Source organism: Triticum urartu, unplaced genomic scaffold (genome assembly GCF_003073215.2).
Source record: "Triticum urartu cultivar G1812 unplaced genomic scaffold, Tu2.1 TuUngrouped_contig_915, whole genome shotgun sequence".
Classification (NCBI taxonomy): Eukaryota; Viridiplantae; Streptophyta; class Magnoliopsida; order Poales; family Poaceae; genus Triticum; species Triticum urartu.
The window spans coordinates 1-19,204 of NW_024120166.1; the positions used below are offsets into that span (position 1 = coordinate 1).

The window sequence follows — 19,204 nt, forward strand, 5'->3', positions numbered from 1 at the left end:
CGTTCGTTCTGTTTCCTCTTATCCCCCGTTTCCCCCGTCTTCTTCCCACGTTTCCCCCTTCTTCTCCCCTGTTCCCGGTCGTGCGGTGCACCGTCCCCGCCCCCGTCGCAGACATGAGTCCGGCGAAGTCGAGCAATGCTGGCGGCGGTGCCCAGCCGTCCACTGGCGAGATGTGCGGGAGCTCGAACCCTACGAAGGCAACGGCAGAAGAAGAGGAGGAGGAGGACCCGCAGTACTCGGTGGAATTCAGGGCGGCCAGATCTTTCGCCGCGGTGGTGAAGACAAATCCAGTTGGAAGCCAGCACATTGCTTCAGCTTTCGGCGACGTCTAGTTAGATCCTAGTCCCATTCCCCTCCCCAATCACATTCCCCTTCTATTGCTAGGGTTAGGGTTAATGTAGTTCTAGGGTTTGTGTGTGTTGTAGTTCTAAGGTTTGCGTGTGTTATAGTTCTATAATTAGAATGATATAGTTATTTAATTAGATGCTTACAACTAGGGTTTCTGTAAAAAGAAGGATATGAATTGTTGCACTCAAATGATGTTCTGCTCTGGTCTGCACTAGCTTGCTTCAGTTTCCCTTAAGTACTTATAGTGCACTATTGTGTTATTATTTGCAGTCTTGAAGATGAGGTTTGGGAATTGAGGATGCATTTTCATGACAGAGATAATATTGAAAGGAGTATGATGATGTCAGACATCACATATTACAATTTGGTAGCACTGATGGAGACAGAAGGGTATGGTTTTAGAGATTATATGTATTATTTGAGGGACCCTAGGCTAGGGATTGAAGGAATGGAAGAAATAGATGATGATGATAAGTTAGAGGAAATTTTAGACCACATAGCAGAGCAGAATAACAAGATATTGAATGTGACAATAGTTAGGCCAGTGCAGAGAAAGTTCCCAATATAAATAGCAGTGTTAATGTCATTGAGATGCAGACCCCAATAGAACAAATTGGAGAGACCAAACTGTATCAGATTGATGATGAAGGAGTGTTGTTCAATGCTGAAAATGTGCATGTAGAAGCTGAGAGTTGTGATGCAGGAGGAGAACAAGAGCCAATGCCCTTGCAGTTTGACACACAGCAGAGCAGAATAAATGTGAGCCTGGAACCTGCTTTAGGTGATGCGGTAGTGCAAGAATACCATGTGACTGGCAATTCAGAGGAGCAACTGTTAATAGAGCAAGAAATGAAGGAGAAAGGGAGAAATGAAATTGAAATGTTTAGGAGAACAAGAAGGCAAGAGTGAAGGAGACTTGTTTGAACAGGAAAGTTGCAGTGATGGACAATGAAGAGGATAGTGATGATGATGATCTGGTAGAATATGGTGATATCTTAGGTAGGCTTGAGGAGATGAGAAGACAGAGGAATGACCCAGAACTTCATTTTAAAGGGGACACAGATGTTGAGGAAATGTGTGACTCAGAGGTGGATGATGAGCTGTATGTGCCACAAGGTGAAGAAGAGGATGTAGAGGAGGAAGAGGAGGAGGAATTGGTGGAAGAGGAACAAGAGGATGAGCTAGGGCAAGATGTACCAAACAAGAGAAGGGCCAAGAGACAAAGAAAAGGCCGAACAAGATATTAACATGGGAGTATAGAACACATGTTTGAGGAGGACTGGATTCCATCATCTGATGAGGACAAGAAACCACAAGACCTTGGTGTGGAAGATGATGATGGTGCTGAGGCATTGGCATATGTGTTGTCCAATGGTAGAAAAAACAAAGCAAAGAAGATGAAGAAGAGGTTATGGTTCGATGAGCACAGAGCTCATCCAGAGGAGCAATTTGTGAAGCATCTTCGCTTCTTAAATGTGTACCAGTTTAGAACTGCACTTCAAACCCTGCACATTGCTCAAAATAAGAACTTTGTCTACCATAGAATCTGTAGTGATAGGGTGATAGCACAGTGCATAGATGAGCAATGTCCCTTCTATATAGCAGCTTCTAAGATTGCAAATGAGAAGTCATTTACAATTAGGAAGGTGTATTCAGTGCACACATGCCCTTCTATGTCAGAGAACACTAAAGTCACTGCTAAGTGGGTTTCAAAATTCTGTGAGGAGGCTATCAGAAATGACCCATGCACAATAATCACAAGTATTATTAATATGCAAGAGCAAGTATGGTGTGGACATATCAACACACATGGCATACAGGGCAAAGAGGGCAGCAAAGGTTGTTGTGTTAGGAGACCAGAAAGCCCAGTACACCAGGATTGGGGATTATTTACATGCTATGTTGGATACAAATCCAGGTTCAAGATGCATTGTGACAACAAGATATCTGAAGGAGCATCCAAGTACTAACCCTAGGTTTCATGCATTGTTCGTATGCTTGAATGGATGCAAAGAAGGGTTTCTCAATGGCTGCAGACCATTCATAGGTAATTCAATAGTATTTGTGCTAAGTGCTACTAATGTTTGATTTCATGTGCTAATCAATTCTGATTTCATTTATTTTTTGTAGGTCTGGATGGTTGTTTCATCAAGCTCACTATTGGTCAACAAATTCTAGTTGCAACTGGAAGAGATGGGAACAATATTTTTCTCATTGCTTTTGGAATTGTTGATAAGGAGGACACTAACTCCTGGACCTGGTTTTTATACCAGTTGAGACAAGCATTAGGTGGAGAATCTGAGAAGTTTAGGAACTACACAATAATTTCAGATAGGCAGAAGGTAATCAGTTGTAATTACTTTCTTGTATTTACTTATTGTACTATCACACACACATGGCCTTTTAAAAGCCATTACCAGAGTGTTTCCCAATTGTCCCCAAAGGTTTTGTCTTAGACATATCTACCAGAACTTTCAAAATGATGGGTTTAGAGGGCCTGAATTAAAGCAATACATGGATGCGGCCAGTTATTCATACACTGAACATGGTTTTAAAACTGCAATTGCTGAATTAAAGAATGAGAGTGAGGCTGCTTGGGAATGGCTAAGCAAAATACCTAAACACACTTGGGCCAGACATGCAATGGGTATGAACTGCAAAACATACTTAGTTGTTAACAATCTAAGTGAGGTTTTCAACAAGTGGATTCTAGATGTCAGGGCTAAACCAATTAGGACCATGGTGGATGGAATTAGGACAAAGTTAATGGTCAAGTTCAATGCAAATAGAACAAATACTGAGACTGTAAGATGGGAAATTTGTCCAACATATGCTGAGAAATTAGAGGAAGCAAAGAAGTTTGCAAGGAACTGTCATGCTTTGATGGCTGGGCCCAATCTTTAGCAAGTCACTAGTGGGGAGAGAACTTATGCTGTGAACCTACAACATAGGACTTGTGGGTGCAAGAAGTGGGATATGACAGCAGGTCCTTGCAATCATGCTATTTCTGCCATACACAAGGCTAAGCTTCAACCAGAGGACTTTGTTCATGATTTCTTCAAAAAAAGATGTACCTGGCAGCTTACAGTCCCATTATATATCTTGTACCTGGACCTGATATGTGGCCAAGGACAGACAGTATGGACACTGAGGCTCCAGTTTTCAAAGAACACAAGGGAAGGGCACGGACTAAGAGAAGAAAGGGCTAATATGAGAAGCCAGCTCCCAAAGACACCTCAAGAATGGCCTCAATTACCTGCTCTAATTGCAAAAAGTTTGGCCATAGATACACCAACTGTAATGTTGCTTTGAATCCATCACTTGCAGTGAGAAAGAATAGGCATGAGGTAACCAATGTCCTAATATTGACTATTTGATGTTGCTTTCAATTCATCTTCCTGTTCATCTGTGCAGTTCTTAGACTATTTGATCTTTTTGTAGCCAAGCAGCAGCTCCTATGAACCTGATGCAGCCACACCAGCAAGGAGGGCCTCTTCTGCTGCTGCTACAACAGGAGCAAAGAAGAGGGCCTCTAGTGCTGCTGGTGCTGCTGCTACTGAACCATCACCAGCACAAAGGGCATCTTCTTCTTCTGCTACAGCACCTGCACCAGCAAAGAAGAGGGCCTCTTCTGATTCTGCAACAACACCTGGACCAGCAAAGAAGAGGGCCACTTCTGCTGCACCACCACAGAGGACAGCTGCTGGTAGTTCATCATCTGCTGCAAAGGGTAAAACAGCAGTAACTAGATCTTCAGCTCCTGCAAAGGGAGCAAGGGCATCTTTCTTGCCTCCAAGGCCAACTGGTGTTTCCCAAAGAATCAGGAAGCCCACCCAGAAAATTAGAGATTACTTGACTGCTTCAGGTGCTCCATGGGAATGATGCATTTTAGGTGTGTGAAAACTCTTGTGATGATGGTCAGTTTGGTTGTGTGTCAAAATACTGTCAATTTGGTTGTGTCAAACTACTGTTGAGATGTTTCGTTGTGTCAAAATACTGTCAATTTGGTCAGTTTGGTTGTGATGATGGTCATGTAGTTGAGATGTTTAAGTTAAGTTGTGATACTATAATGCTTCAGGTATTTTATGATTAAGCTTAAGACCAAATCTTTTCTGGTATTTTGTGATGATGAGTTTATCATACATTTTGTGATGATGAGTTTATCATACATTTTGTGATGATGAGGCTAGATGTTAACAAAGCCATCAAAGATGCCAAAATACCCTAGGTGATGGCTAGATGTCGACAAAGCCATCAAAGATGCCAAAATGCCCTAGGTGATGGCTAGATGTCAACAAAGCCATCAAAGATGCCAAAATACCCTAGGTGATGGCTAGATGTGGACAAAACCATTAAAGATGCCTAAAAACCCTAGGTGATGGCTAGATGTCGACAAAACCATCAAAGATGCCTAAAAACCCTAGGTGAAGGCTAGATGTCGACAAAACCATCAAAGATGCCTAAAAACCCTAGGTGATGGCTAGATGTCGACAAAACCATCAAAGATGCCTAAAAACCCTAGGTGATGGCTAGATGTCGACAAAGCCATCAAAGATGCAAAAATACCCTAGGTGAAGGGTAGATGTCGACAAAACCATCGAAGATGCCTAAAAACCCTAGTGAAGGCTAGATGTCGACAAGACCATCAAAGGATGCCGACAAACCCTATTTGATGGCTAGATGTCAACAAAATCATCGAAGATGCCTAAAAACCCTAGTGAAGGCTAGATGTCGACAAGACCATCAAAGATGCCAACAAACCCTATTTGATGGCTAGATGTCGACAAAATCATCAAAAATGCCTAAAAACCCTAGTGAAGGCTAGATGTCGACAAAACCCCCAAAGATGCCTAAAAACCCTATTTGATGGCTAAACGTCGACAAAATCATCAAAGATGCTTAAAAACCCTAGTGAAGGCTAGATGTCGACAAAACCCCCAAAGATGGCTACAAACCCTATTTGTAGGTTGAAATACATAAATTCTAAAAATATCAGATTTCATCCAAATACTCTAAATATCATCACATTTAGCATTAATTCAAATCCATAGATAATCATAGTACTAGATTAGTGCATTACTAATCCATAGTTCAGGAATTACAGCACAGCCAACCACACCCTACAAAAGGTAAGTAAATGCCAAATGATAGTGCCCTCTTCCACAACCAGGTGATCATTCATTTAGGATGGCCTTGATCCCCTGCATCTTCAAATTGCTCTCCTGCAGCTTCACATTGCTCTCCTGCAACTTCACATAGCTCTCTTCAACACTCTTCTGCAGCTCATCAATTTGGATCTGCAAGTACTTCCTCTCTTTAGCTAGCTTGAGCTTCATGTTCCTAATGACACTGGCCTGAGCAGCTGCCAGGTTCTTCACCATCTCATACTTCTCCTCCAACTTCTTGGTATCGGCATTTGTCTTTTCTATCTCTACCCTACGTTGTTGGGCATCCACAAGTGCATTGACATCTTCAACCAGCTTCTCATAGCTGGCCTGCAGCTTTTTCTTCTCTTGTGTCAGGTTATGAACTTCAAAATAATTCATCAGAGTGTCCTCAGCCCTCTGTCTTTTGTTGTCTTCATACATCAACCATAACTTGTGCAATGCATTCTCAAGGGTATTGGGCCAAGCAGGATCAATCCATTTAACTAGTCCACAGTCTCTACCTTCCTGAAATAAGGTAGTATTCAAAACCATATTAAAACCTTTCATCACAACCAAAGCTAAAGATATTATATTTAAAAGCTCCCAAGATAAAGTACATCAAAAAGAAAGCACTGATGTTCTGCTCTCTGCTATCTATTTAGGAATAAACTAACCCATGCATCCACTGTACTTTAATCTAATTAACATTGTTGCCATGCAGTAAAAAATGACTGCCTAAACACTCTCCTCAGAGTAAACAATGACTGACTCAACACTCTCCTAAGAGTAAACAATGACTGCCTCAACAGGTTCTCCCAACTTAACAATAAATAAACAATGGCCAAATCCTAACAATGATTTGCTGGGCATCACTTAGAAGCATATACCTTCAACCAGCTTCAGCGCAACAAGAAACCTCCTCGTCCAGTTAGAATTCCTTCAAAAGCAATGCGCCTCTCTGCTAACTTCCCGTGACCATGGCACAAAACCTGCATTTCATCTTCAGGGCCCTGAAATCAGAGTCCTCAGTTGAAGCAGGGACCTGGGAGTGCAAAGAAATCATAACATTTCATCAGGTAACACACAAGCTCCTTTGAGAAAAATATCCCCAAATCATATAACAAACCCTAACCCTAACCAAAGCTAGAAAAATATCCCCAAATGCATACCTGCATGTTCTGCCGTCGTCAGAACAGAGCTGATGTACTAACCCTAGTGTGCTCGCTTGTCGTCGCTTTCACTCCAGGACACCATGACATTGGCCAGAGTAAAAAATGCGACTGCCTAAACACTCTCCTCAGAGTAAACAATGACTGACTCAACACTCTCCTAAGAGTAAACAATGACTGCCTCAACAGTCTCCCAACTTAACAATAAATAAACAATGGCCAAATCCTAACAATGATTGTGCTCTCACTTAGAAGCATATACTTCTCAGCGCAACAAGAGAAACCTCCTCCCAGTTAGAATTCCTTCAAAAGCAACGCGCCTCTCTGCTAACTTCCGTGACCATGGCACAAAACCTGCATTTCATCTTCAGGGCCCTCGAAATCGGAGTCCTTAGTTGAAGCAGGGACCTGGGAGTGCAAAGAAATGCATAACATTTCATCAGCTAACACACAAGCTCCTTTGAGAAAAATATCCCCAAATCATAGAACAAACCCTAACCCTAACCCTAGGAAAAAATATCCCCAAATGCATACCCTGCACTCCGCCGTCGTCAGAACCAGAGCTGATGTACTCCCTAGTGTGCTCGCTGTTGTCGTCGCTTTCACTCCAGGACACCATGACGATGCGGCGGCGAGGGCGCGACGCGGAGCGGAGCGGCCGGCGGCGGCGAGCAAGAACAGAGCGAGAGCGAGAGCGTGCGAGAGCAAAGTGAGAGTGAGAGTGAGAGACAGAGGAGCGAATCACTTAAGTTCACGTGCGAGAGCGCCGTCTAACGGCGTCTAACGGCTGTCCGACTAGCCTACAGTGCCACGTCGGCAAAAAAAATGGGCCCCACTGTCATAAATCCACTTATCGGTGCCCAATCCGACGATCAGTGGTATTTGCAAACTGTTTACAGGAGAGTTGGTGTTTTTTGCCAAGAAACTGTAACGTAGTGATTTATGCTAACCTAACCCTCAAACTGGTGGTTTTCTGTAATTTACTCTAGCCGGAGGTTGAACTACGATAACTTATCTTCTGCTTTTGGAAGGAAAAAAGTATGGTGTTGCCGGTTGAAGCTACAAAACGACTGCAGTCCATGGCCAACATTTCTCTTGTGTGCATGAATAGTGTGAGGGAACACCCATCATGAGGGAAAATATCTAGTGCTACCGTCAATTAGGTGATACGGTGCTACAGGTCTGCTGGGGCCGTTAGATCTGTAGGGAATGGTCTTGATCAACTCATCCTGCTGTTTACCTGTGCCCCCTAGAACATTTGCATCCTGCCCCTCAAAAGAAGCATGTGTTTGCAAAATCTACTATATCTCATTCAAGCTGTGGTCTGGCTAAGTGCAGTACAGTATCGTACATGTTGACCGACTAGGTGCTTGATAACTACTCCCTCCGTTCCAAATTTTTTGTCGCAAAAATGGAATATATTTAGAACCTAAAATACATCTAATAATTTCGAAAACGGAGGGAGTAATAAATACATCAAATATTCAATCGGCAACTCCAGAGGAGGTGAGAATCATTAACAGAACTGGTACATAAAACCAACGAAATCAAACTTACGCACTTTCAACACCTACAAGCGAGAATCAGTGTTTAATTCATACAGAGTTGAGTTCCAAAAATGCTAGAAAAAACATTCCTGCACAATTTTGCCACATACATCCTTCCACGTCAAGACCAGGCAACAACGAATATTAAGTGAAGCAAATAAAATCCTACAAGCAAAACTAATCATGCTGCTTTGATTCAACTCAAATATAAGCAACAAGAGCATGCAAAACAGAGGAGATTATACAACACTAATAGCACCTTCAGGAAGCACGTAGGTGTCCAGTAAAGCAAACCACAGGCCTGGCCCAAACCGCCAATACATTCAGCACCGCTGCTGGAAGATGCGGAATGAGCTCCAACCTCCGTGGCTGCGCTGAGAAATTGACTTGTAACTCTAGATGAGCGTGGTTGGCGCGGCGACTGGAAATGTCCTATGGTGGCCGCCCGTGCCGGCAAGGTCGTCACCGTGGTACACTCGAGTGGCTCGGACAGGAATCGACCGAACGACACCGACTTCCGCAGCGCAAACATCCAATCCAAAAATCAAATAAGAAAAATCACGAAATCGAACACGAGAAAACGCCCCAGATGCGTACGACGAAGGAGGCGATGTCTCTTACCCGATCGTTGTTGCGTAGGGTCTCCGGCCCCCGCGATGCGGTCGGCTCCAGCGACGGCGGCTCCCATAAAAATGACCGGATGTGAGCGAAGGAATCAACACGCGCGAGAGCCGAGAGAGCCCTATAATCTGCGCTGGATCGGAACTAGCAGGGTGGATGGGGCATGCCATGGTGGCCGGCGGCGGCGGCGATGCAAATCGATTGAGGAAGAGGCGAACAGGGAAGAAGGATTTGCAGCTCGTCACTGGTTTGTAGAATAAACGAGGGTGCCTTCTGCATAATTTGCAACGCGAAGGAGCCTACTCAATCCTGTTCCTCCAGTTCAGATCCAACGCTTACCATGCTCTCGGATCAGGGGAGCATGTACTGTAGCCGTATCACCAGATGTCTACCCCCCATCATGAGACCAACCAGCCAGCTTCTTCTGCTCCTCTTCTTGGCATGCATCTTGCTCCTCTCCATCCAGACCTCTGCTGCTGATAAGCTCGAGAAAGGTCAGAACCTCACCGACTCTGACGGTGACACGCTCGTCTCGGCCAGCGGTTCCTTCACCCTGGGGTTCTTCTCGCCCGGGGTGTCCACCAAGAGGTACCTCGGCATATGGTTCTCGGTGTCCAACGACACCGTCTACTGGGTGGCCAACCGCGATGACCCTCTCGGCGACACATCCGGCATGTTGGTGTTCAACGACGCGGCCACCCTCGTCCTGCTCGACAGCTCCCGCCGCACGGTCTGGTCTTCAGACATCTCCAGCGGAAGCGCGGCTCAGCTTCTTGATTCCGGCAACCTGGTTGTGCGGAATGGCAACAGTGACGCCTACCTGTGGCAGTCGTTGGACCACCCGTCAGACACCTTGCTGCCTGGCATGAAGCTGGGTAAGAACTTCTGGACCAAAACCGAATGGCAGCTCACGTCCTGGCGATCGGCCGACGACCCGTCTCCGGGGGACTACCGCCGTACGCTGGAAACTAAGAGGTTACCAGAGCTCGTCCTGTGGCGTGGCAACGTCAAGAGGCCATGGAACGGGCTCTACTTCAACGGTGTCCCGGAGGCATCGACGTACACAAACATGTACCCGCTGCACGTGACGGGCCTGACAGGTAGGTCGACCAAGATAACATATGGGTACACTGTTGTGCCCAGTGCACCACTTACCCGCGTCGTTGTGAACCACACCGGCGTGGCGGAGCGGCTGGTGTGGAACACCGACACAGGGGCGTGGATCTCCTTCAGCAGGGGGGCAAATCGAGTTCTGCTTTGGGGTCATTCCGGCGCTTCCCCCTCTCCTGTGCGCCGGCGGCCACTCCGGCGCCGGCGGCCAACCCCTCCCCGCCGGCCACCACTCCGGTGCCGGCGTCCACCACCTCCCTCCCTCTCTCGTCGGCCGGATGGCCTCGCGGGTTTCTCTCTCTGGTTCTGCGGCGTCCTCGGACTCCTCCACTCCGGCGCGCCCTTCGCCCCTGCCGCGCCCTCCGCTCCGCTACCTGCTGGTGCTCCCTGACGTGGTGGGGATGGCGTTCGGGCCAATCTCGCAAGGGGGAGGGGCGAGGGGCTCTGGTGTCCCTCCGCCGCGGCCGGCGGCTGCTAACGGTTGGCAGAGGCCGGGTCGGAGGCCCCGAGGCCCTTCGTCTCCTTCCCCGCCGGCCCAGCGCCGCCGCGTCGGCCTGATGCTGTCCTCCTCCAGGCCGCCGCGGTCGAACATCCCGGCGTGCCTGCATGGCTGCTGCTACAACTGTGGGGACGACGGACACATCTCAAGGGAGTGCTGGAAGAACACGATTTGTGTGCGGTGTGGCGGCGAGGGCCACATGGCCAAGGAGTGCAGGGTGCCGCGGGATTCGTCGGCGTCCGGTGGCGGGCGCGCTCGGCCTGCGGCTGGTGGCGGGTGTCTTCAGCCGGCGGCTGGTGGCCGCGACTCTGGTGGGGTGGGTCCGGCGGCTACGGTTCCTACGCCGTCGGTCTCCTTGCGAACTGCTGGCACGACGCTCCCCCTCCCGCCACCCGGCCCTCCCCCGCCTGGGGCGATCAGGGTTGCTCGGACCTGGAGCCAAGTTGCCCAAGGCTCAGACTCGTCGGTGGCAAGTGTGGAAGGTCCTGGGTTCTCGGTTCCGTTTGTTGGTCCGGTGGCCATGCCGGTGCCGGCTGGCCCGGCGGCACCGGACATGGAGGTGGAGTGTTGCTTCCTGGAGGATTCTGATGATCCGCGGAGGATGGAGCAAGACCTGGCGCGCGCGGTCGTGGTCACCGTCACTGGTGCGCGGCAGACGCGGCGGCTGCGCTGCATGCCTAGTTTGGCATCGGCCCGGCGGACATGTCTATCCGCCCCTTCTTCCCCGAGGACTTCCTCGTCCTTTGCAAGCATCCCATCATCAGGCAGCTCATGGTGGATCGTGGACACGCCCCTGGCCAGGGCTTTGCTCTTTCTCTCCGGCCATGGATGCGTCAGGCGCAGGCTACTGGGGCGTCTCTTCCTTTCCTTGTCCCGCTTGAGCTTCGTGGAGTGCCTGCCCATGCCTGGGTGCGGCGAACGGCGGAGGTTGTGCTTCGGGGATGTGGTTTCGTGGTGCAGGTTGCGGAGCGCATGGCCCAGCACTTCGACATGGCTGGGTTCAGAGTTTGGCTGAAGACGGCGGACCCGTGCAAGATCCCCCGGCGGCGTCTGCTGTTCGTCCAAGAGCTGGTGGATATCCAGAGCGCCCCAGACGCGCTGTGGTACCCTGTGGACATCAGAATGCTTGCACCTCCGGTTAGAGCGGAGCCGGGAGTGGACGGCGCTCCTCCCCCGCCGCCGCGCCGTCTGGCAGCCCCCGAGTGACGAGGATTCCGGGGGCCCGGATCCGGCCAGGCTTGGGCCAACCGCGGGTGGTCGCGCTCCGGCGCCGGCGCCGGCGCAGGTGGATCCGCCGGTGAGGTTGGCGGCTCGTGTTCGGGGGTTGGAGCCAGCGTCTTCGCCGGCGAGGAGGACGCATGGCGGTGAGGAGCAGTGCTCGCTTTCCAGCCGCGCTGCGGTCGTCACTGCTGCCGCTTCCGTCAGTCAAAGCAAGGTGGGGCCGCGGCTACTTTTGACCGGGTTTGAATCAAGCCCCGTTGCGCCGTCGTCTTGCGGTTCCAACCAGGCGGAGTCCGAGCCTGATTGTGGAGGGGCCGTGGCTGGTGGGCAGCAATCCCCGCCGCGGTCGATTGGCCAGCTAGACAGGCGCATGGCAGAGGTGGGCCAGCCAGAGCCAGGGTCACTGATGGATAAGACTAGCCAGGGTGCATGCTGGATGCCGGCAGGAAAGGATAAGGAGGTGGAGAGCTAGAATAGCTCTGGTAGTTTCCAAGTGGGGTCGCTTCGTATCCCGACGTTGAGCAGATTGGCGGTAGTGCCACCCCATGAACAGGCTGAAGGGGGCAGCGCCCACTTGCTGTCTCCCGGATAGGATAGGATGCTGCGAGAAGACCCAGCGGGCGCATCTTTTGAGGGAGCGACTTTGGGCAGCTTTTCTTCGGCGGATGACGAGGTCGCAGCAACTCCTGTTCGCATGCATGTGGACGAGTTATTCTGTGTGAGCCTATCGGACGGGTTGGGCGGCCCCACACGCCCCCGGATGATTGGTGGAGGGCCATGCAGCTCATGCACGTCGACCGGCCAGCGAGCCTCCCTGGAAGAACTGTGTGGTGAGCTAAAAAAGGCCCTGTCGCCGTTGCTCGGCAGTAGGCCATCTGCGGCAAAGGACGGGAACAGGAGGTGGCATCGAAGGAAGCGCGAGCCGGTGTCCAACCCAAGGCGAAGTGTGCGCCTGGCCAGGGGTGTGGGGCGCGGTTCTTTTGCTTCAAAGCAGCAAAATGTTCTAATCAGAAAGCTCTGTCTGGCCAATGAGAGCGAAGTCATTAGCGATGAAGCGCTGCAGAATTATGCGAAGCTGTTCGAGCAACCGTTATCTGATGGCCATATTCGAGCGATTCTTGCTCTGTTTGACTGGGATGCTTCGGCTCTGCCCTTGCTTCAGCAGAGCGCGGTGGACAAGAGCCAGCGTTGAGGCTGTGCCGTGGTGGTTTCATTGTAGGCCGTTGTAATGAATGCTGCTCCTTTCAAAACTCTTGTGTGGAATGTGCGGGGCCTTAACAATCCCGCGAGCCGTAATGCCATTTATCAGGTGGTAGTGGCGGCCAGATCGAGCATAGTGTGCTTCCAAGAGACAAAGTTAGAGGTTGTAACGGCGGAGCTGGTGACTCAATGTCTTGGTTATAAATTTGAAAGTTTCTTTTACTTGCCGGCAGTAGGTACAAGGGGGGATTCTCCTTGCATGGGACGCTTCGGTGGTTGCTATCTCAAATCCCCATTACACGGAGAGTGCGTTAACGGCACTAGTCAAGCACCTGGGTGGAGCGCAATGGTGGGTAACCGGGGTCTATGGACCGCAACAGGATCATGAGAAGATTGCTTTTATGCAAGAACTGGTGGACATTCGAGAGCTCATTGCTGGCCCTTGGACGGTACTAGGGGATTTCAATCTATTGGTAAACCCGGAGGACAAAAGCAACTCCCTCATCAATAGGAGGATGATGGCGCGTTTTCAGGCAAAGCTCAATTTCCTCGAGCTGAAGGAAATCTACCTAAACGCAGGAGATATACTTGGTCAAATGAGAGAGAGCGTGTAACTTTGGAGCGAATTGACCGTGTGTTTGCCACTGCGGATTGGGAGGATTGTTACCCAACTTGCCAGCTTACTGCGCTAGGTTCGGCCGTGTCGGATCACTGCCCGCTTCTTTTGGATCTAAATGCCGACTTGTGCATGGGACGGCGATTCAAGTTTGAATCTTTTTGGACCAAGGCAGAGGGTTTCATGCAAACGGTGGAGGAGGAGTGGAGCTCGGTTTCAAGTGAGGGAAACCCGTATGTGGTGCTTGATGCAAAGCTAAGGGCAACGACGAAGCGTCTGAAAAAGTGGAGTGATCGTTGGATTGGAAACGTTAAGCTACAGATTGGTATAGCCATGGAGGTGATTTTCCGACTGGACAAGGCAATGGAATCAAGGGCACTGACTGAGTAGGAGTATACTCTACGGAAGCTGCTCAAAAGGAAGTTACTGGGTTTGTGCTCGCTGGAGCGTACCATTGCGTGGCAAAGGTCGCGAATCCTCGTCCTCCGCGAGGGAGATGCAAATACGAGCTTTTTTCACCAAAGCGCGTGCCATAGGCAGAGGAGGAACATGCTGACGGCGATTCGGCATGGGGACAAACTGGCCACTGGGCAGGACGAGATCGCCAACGAGGTCGATGATTATTTCTCATCTGTGTTTAGGGAGGCGCCGGAGCGAGAACATGCCCTAGACCTGGCCAGCATTCACCTGCCATCACGAAGCTTGGCGCACCTGGAAACCCCATTCACCGAGGACGAGGTGGAGAAGATTGTGAAGTCTATGCCGCTCGACAAAGCGCCGGGGCCGGACGGATTCACGGGCCGGTTTTATGCTGCGTGCTGGAGTATTATTCGTCAGGATTTCATGCGGGCTTTTGAAACTTTTCACCAGGCGGACATGAGAGGTTTGGCAGTGCTCAACAAGGCAATTGTGACCCTTCTGCCAAAGAAGGAAGGAGATGTGGATATCAAGGATTTTAGGCCAGTTAGTTTGGTGCATGGGGTGATCAAAATCTTCGACAAAGTCTTGGCTTCACGTCTCGCCGCCAAGCTACCGCTCCTCGTAGGAAATCACCAAAGTGCTTTCGTCAAGGGACGATCAATTCAAGACAACTTCATGCTAGTTCAATGCACTGTGCGGCGTCTCCATGCCCTTCGGGAACTGGCAGTTATGCTCAAACTAGATATCTCAAAGGCTTCCGATTCAGTGCAATGGCCATTCTTGGTGGAAGTGCTTACTACATGGGTTTTGGCGCTCATTGGGTGGACTGGATCTGTGGGCTTCTTGCGACTTCGTCCACTAGAATCATGGTAAATGGGACGCCAGGAAGACAAATCTCAAATCAGATCGGGCTGAGGCAGGGCGACCCAATATCTCCTATGCTATTTATCATGATCATGGAGCCGTTACATCACATGTTCGAGCTTGCGGCTTCGAGGGGCATGCTGGCTCCCCTAGCGCGGTCTGGGATGAAGCATCGGCTCTCAATGTTCGCCGATGATGTGGTTTTCTTCACCAAACCAAACGAGCTGGATTTACGCACTTGTGCGCTGCTGCTTCAAACTTTCGGAGAAGCCTCGGGGCTCAAGTTAAACCTTGCAAAAACAGCAGCATTCCCGATCATATGCTCAACTGAAATGATGGAAATGGTGGAACAGACCTTTGGCTGCCCTAGTGGAGCCTTCCCTTGCAAGTATTTGGGGCTGCCCCTCACCCTCAGAAAACAGTCCGCAGTGCAACTCTCTTATCTTGTGGATCAACTAGCGGGTGCGCTGCCGAAATGGAAGGCATCTAAGATGCCCAAGAGTGGAAGATTATTGCTGATTCAATCGGTCCTATGTGCAATGCCGCTGCACGCAATGCTGGCTCTTGATCTGCCAAAGAAACAATCGCTGCGTTGAACAAAATCTGCCGTGGTTTTCTATGGCTGCAGACGCATCTGTGCATGGCGGAAGCTGCGCTGTAGCGTGGGAAAAAGTTTGCTCGCCTAAGTGGGCAGGGGGACTTGGCATCCCAAATCTGCAGTGGCTGAATATTGCATTGCAAGCACGATGGCCGTGGCTGCAACAATTCGACAAGGATCGTCCCTGGGCTGAATTTCAAATCCAAGTCCCGCATGCTGCACGTCAATTAGCTCTCTCGGCGATGAGGCCAGTTGTGGGCAGTGGCCAGAGCATAAGGTTTTGGGAAGATCGATGGATTGATGGATTCCGTGTCGCTGATATTGCCCCCAACATCTATGCCCGCGTGCGGCCCCGAACGAGGAAAACCTGCTCGGTTGCCACAGCACTACATGATAATGCCTGGGCGAGAGACGTGAACCCTGAGCTCAGCCCCGCGGCATTGCATGAATACCTCGCTTTGTGGACTAGGGTGGCCGGCATAACGCTGGATCAGACAAGGCAGGATGATGTGGTTTGGTGCTGGGAGACAAACGGCATATACTCAGCGTGATCAGCTTACGCGGCAAAGTTTTGGGGAAGGGAGGTGGATCAAACAGCTGAATTTACATGGAAAGCTAAGGCGCCGCTACGTTGCCGTTTCTTTGTGTGGCTGGCTACGCAGAATAGGTGCTGGACCTCTGATCGGCTGGCGAGGAGAGGCCTTGACCACCAAGATAGTTGCCCGTTGTGCAACCAAGAGGAGGAGAGCATCGATCACCTTTTCATTCGGCATGGCTTTGCCAGGCAGATTTGGGCTGCGATCTTTCAAGACATGGACAAACACGGTTGGATACCCATGATGACTGACACGCTTGCTGCTTGGTGCGCGGCACAGAACTCAAATGAGACACACAAGAGAGTGCTCAATGCTTTTCGTGTCTTAGCCATGTGGGAGATTTGGAAGCATCGCAATGCAATCGTTTTTGAGGGTGCTTCTCCATCTATTCCACATGTGCTTCGCCGCTTCGTGGAGGAAGGGCGGAATTGGAAACAAGCGGGACTGCTCAAAGGCGACCTAACTATTTTCTTCAACCGGGTGGAACGGCGGACGGGCGGGACAAATTAGCTATGGTAGCAAGTAGGATGGAGGTGAAAATGCTTGTGCATGTAATTACCGTGTAACAACATTGTGGAGGGCTCTTTACCCCTCTTTCTTCTTAATATATATAGTACGTACACTTGTGCGTATTCGAGAAAAAAAAAATAGCAGAGGGGCAAGGGACATCACCTGCGATGCCTATGGCAAGTGCGGGGCATTTGGCCTCTGCAACCCTGAGGCGGCATTGTCCGGGTTCTGCGGCTGCATGCCGGGGTTCAGCTCCGTATCGACATCGGCGTGGCAGATGAGCAGTATGCGGGCGGGTGCCAGCGCGACGTGGTTCTGGAGTGTCGTGGCGGGAAGACGACGGACCGCTTCAAGGTGGTGTCAGGAGTGAAGCTTCCTGACACGCAGAATGCGACCGTGGATATTGATGTCGCTACGCTGGAGGAATGCGAAGAGAGGTGCAATGCCAACTGCTCATGCTTGGCCTACGCTGCCGCTGATATCAGAGGCGGCGGCAATCGCAGTGGCTGTGTCATGTGGGCGGATGCCATTGTTGATCTTCGCCTCATTGACAGCAAGCAGGATCTCTATCTGAGGTTGTCCAAATCAGAATTTGGTATGTACAGATTATCCATCTACGCATTCTTGCCATCCATGTTTTTCTCTTTGTCTTCGAAGGAAATTGACTGGAAATTCACTTCTAAGCTATACACCCGCATGAACAGTAAAATCAAGGGAAATAGTGATATATTTAAAGAAAACAGAAATGTTTTAAGAAAGAACATGTTTAAGCACTATAATTTTTGTTTTTTTGCCGAGATCACCCCATACGTCCTTTTTTCACAAAACAATGCATACAGTTAGAAGACACACCAACACGCTTGTTGTATAAATTTTTGAGATTTTTTACTGGAAACATCTTAAAGAAAGGTAGGGAAAAGCTGCATACAAAAAGCTCAAAGTGGTTGGACCCTTCCGTGGACCCTGCGCAAGGGGGAGCTACGTGCACCGGGCTGCCATTTTTATTATTTTTATTTAATATTTCTTGATTTTACTGTTCATGTGGGTGTATATGAGTCCCTGAGCTCAGAAATACCACCCTGGAAATTGAATTGAGTTACGGCGTGAGAAGAGATGACAGTAAAAAAATGCTCGGCGTGAGAAGAGATGATAGTAAAAAAATGCTTCATCAATGGAATTCATCATTTTGGTAGAAGCAACATATTTTACGTCTTTCCAGTTTCTTTTGATAAGATAAGCTTGTCAGTTGAGAATTTTAAGTTTCCATGTTTGATTTTTTATAATAGGTGGGCCATCTGTATCCATGTTTCCTACTTGGATTATCATAGGTGTATCTGTAGCCTTGATCATCATTCTGGTTCTCCTTGCTTTCTGGTTTTCCACCAGCATAGGACAACTCATATTATGGCTATTAGGTAAAAGCTCAACTATATAAACACATTATTCTCTTTCGTATTCCTTTCTTTTACTATTCCGAAGAAGGAAGGAAATGATCTCACAAGTATAATTCATTTCCAGAAGGACATGCAGTTTGCCTTTGTATTATAAGAAAGGCCACAGGAAATTTCTCTGGAGAAAATGTCATTGGCAAGGGCGGATTTAGCGACGTCTACATGGTATGAACTGTTCTTGTACATATGAAGTGACTTGTGTTGTAGATTGCATACTTCGTATATCTTTCTTTTTTGCGGGACATACTTCATTATCTGCTGAATCTACATCGTAACATGTCACTGTATAATCACCAGGGGCGGCTATTCGGTAGAGAGTTTGCTGTGAAGAAGCTCAGACAGGATCGTCTTACTGATAAAGGCAAGGAAGATTTCAAAAGGGAAGTGAAAATGATGTCCACGCTCACGCATGTCAATCTTGCGAGGCTCCTCTACCAGTGCCGGGAAGGAAATGAGTGGATACTAGTCTATGAGTACATGGAGAATAAAAGTTTGGATCGCTATATTTTTGGTACTCGTTGCAATGCATGCCATGTTAATCTGCCATTATATGTACAAATGTAATCCACAGCTATTTGTATATGCTTTTGGCCTCACACCTATTTGGAAATGCAGGAGAACAAAACGGGCTCGTCTCCTCACTGAATTGGGCTCAAAGACGGGAAATAATTCATGGGATCGCCAAAGGTGTTGAATATCTTCATGGCAAGGGATTCATTCATAGGGATCTAAAACCTGGCAACATACTTCTGAGTAACACGTGGGAGTCTAAGATAGCAGATTTTACCACCGCGAAGCTGTTCATTGAAGAGGAGACAGATCCGACAGTAGTACTGACACCGTATGAATGATATTTCCAACTCTCTTATGTTTCATATTCACATTAGAAATGATTGTTCTTTTCCCTGTATATCTGTGTCCAGTAGACATAAATTAACTCCATGTTTTGTGTTAAATGAAGGGGATATGTTGCTCCAGAGTATTCGTCCGAAAAAGCCCTGACGTACAAGTGTGATGTATATAGCTTCGGAGTCGTCTTGCTGGAGATAATCAGTGGCAGAAGGAGAAGAAGCATGCCAAAGTTCCTTCTTCATGTAAGTCTGGTCATGAGGGGGGGAAATAACTCCCTGATGCGTCCTTCTAATTTATTCCCACTGAAACGGGCGCCACTTACTATAAATGAGTAGTCTTTGTTCAGCTTGCTACAGAATTCACAAAACACATTCCAAACATAGTCATATACTATATAGAAGAGCGTTACTCCATACAACTGAGAATATTTTTTGC

At 48.9% G+C, this 19,204-nt stretch overlaps 1 pseudogene; it reads left to right on the plus strand.

Annotated features, from left to right (window-relative positions):
* Positions 1-9,232: 9,232 nt before the first annotated feature.
* On the plus strand, positions 9,233-19,011 carry LOC125532129 (annotated as a pseudogene).
* The last annotated feature ends 193 nt before the right edge of the window (positions 19,012-19,204 follow it).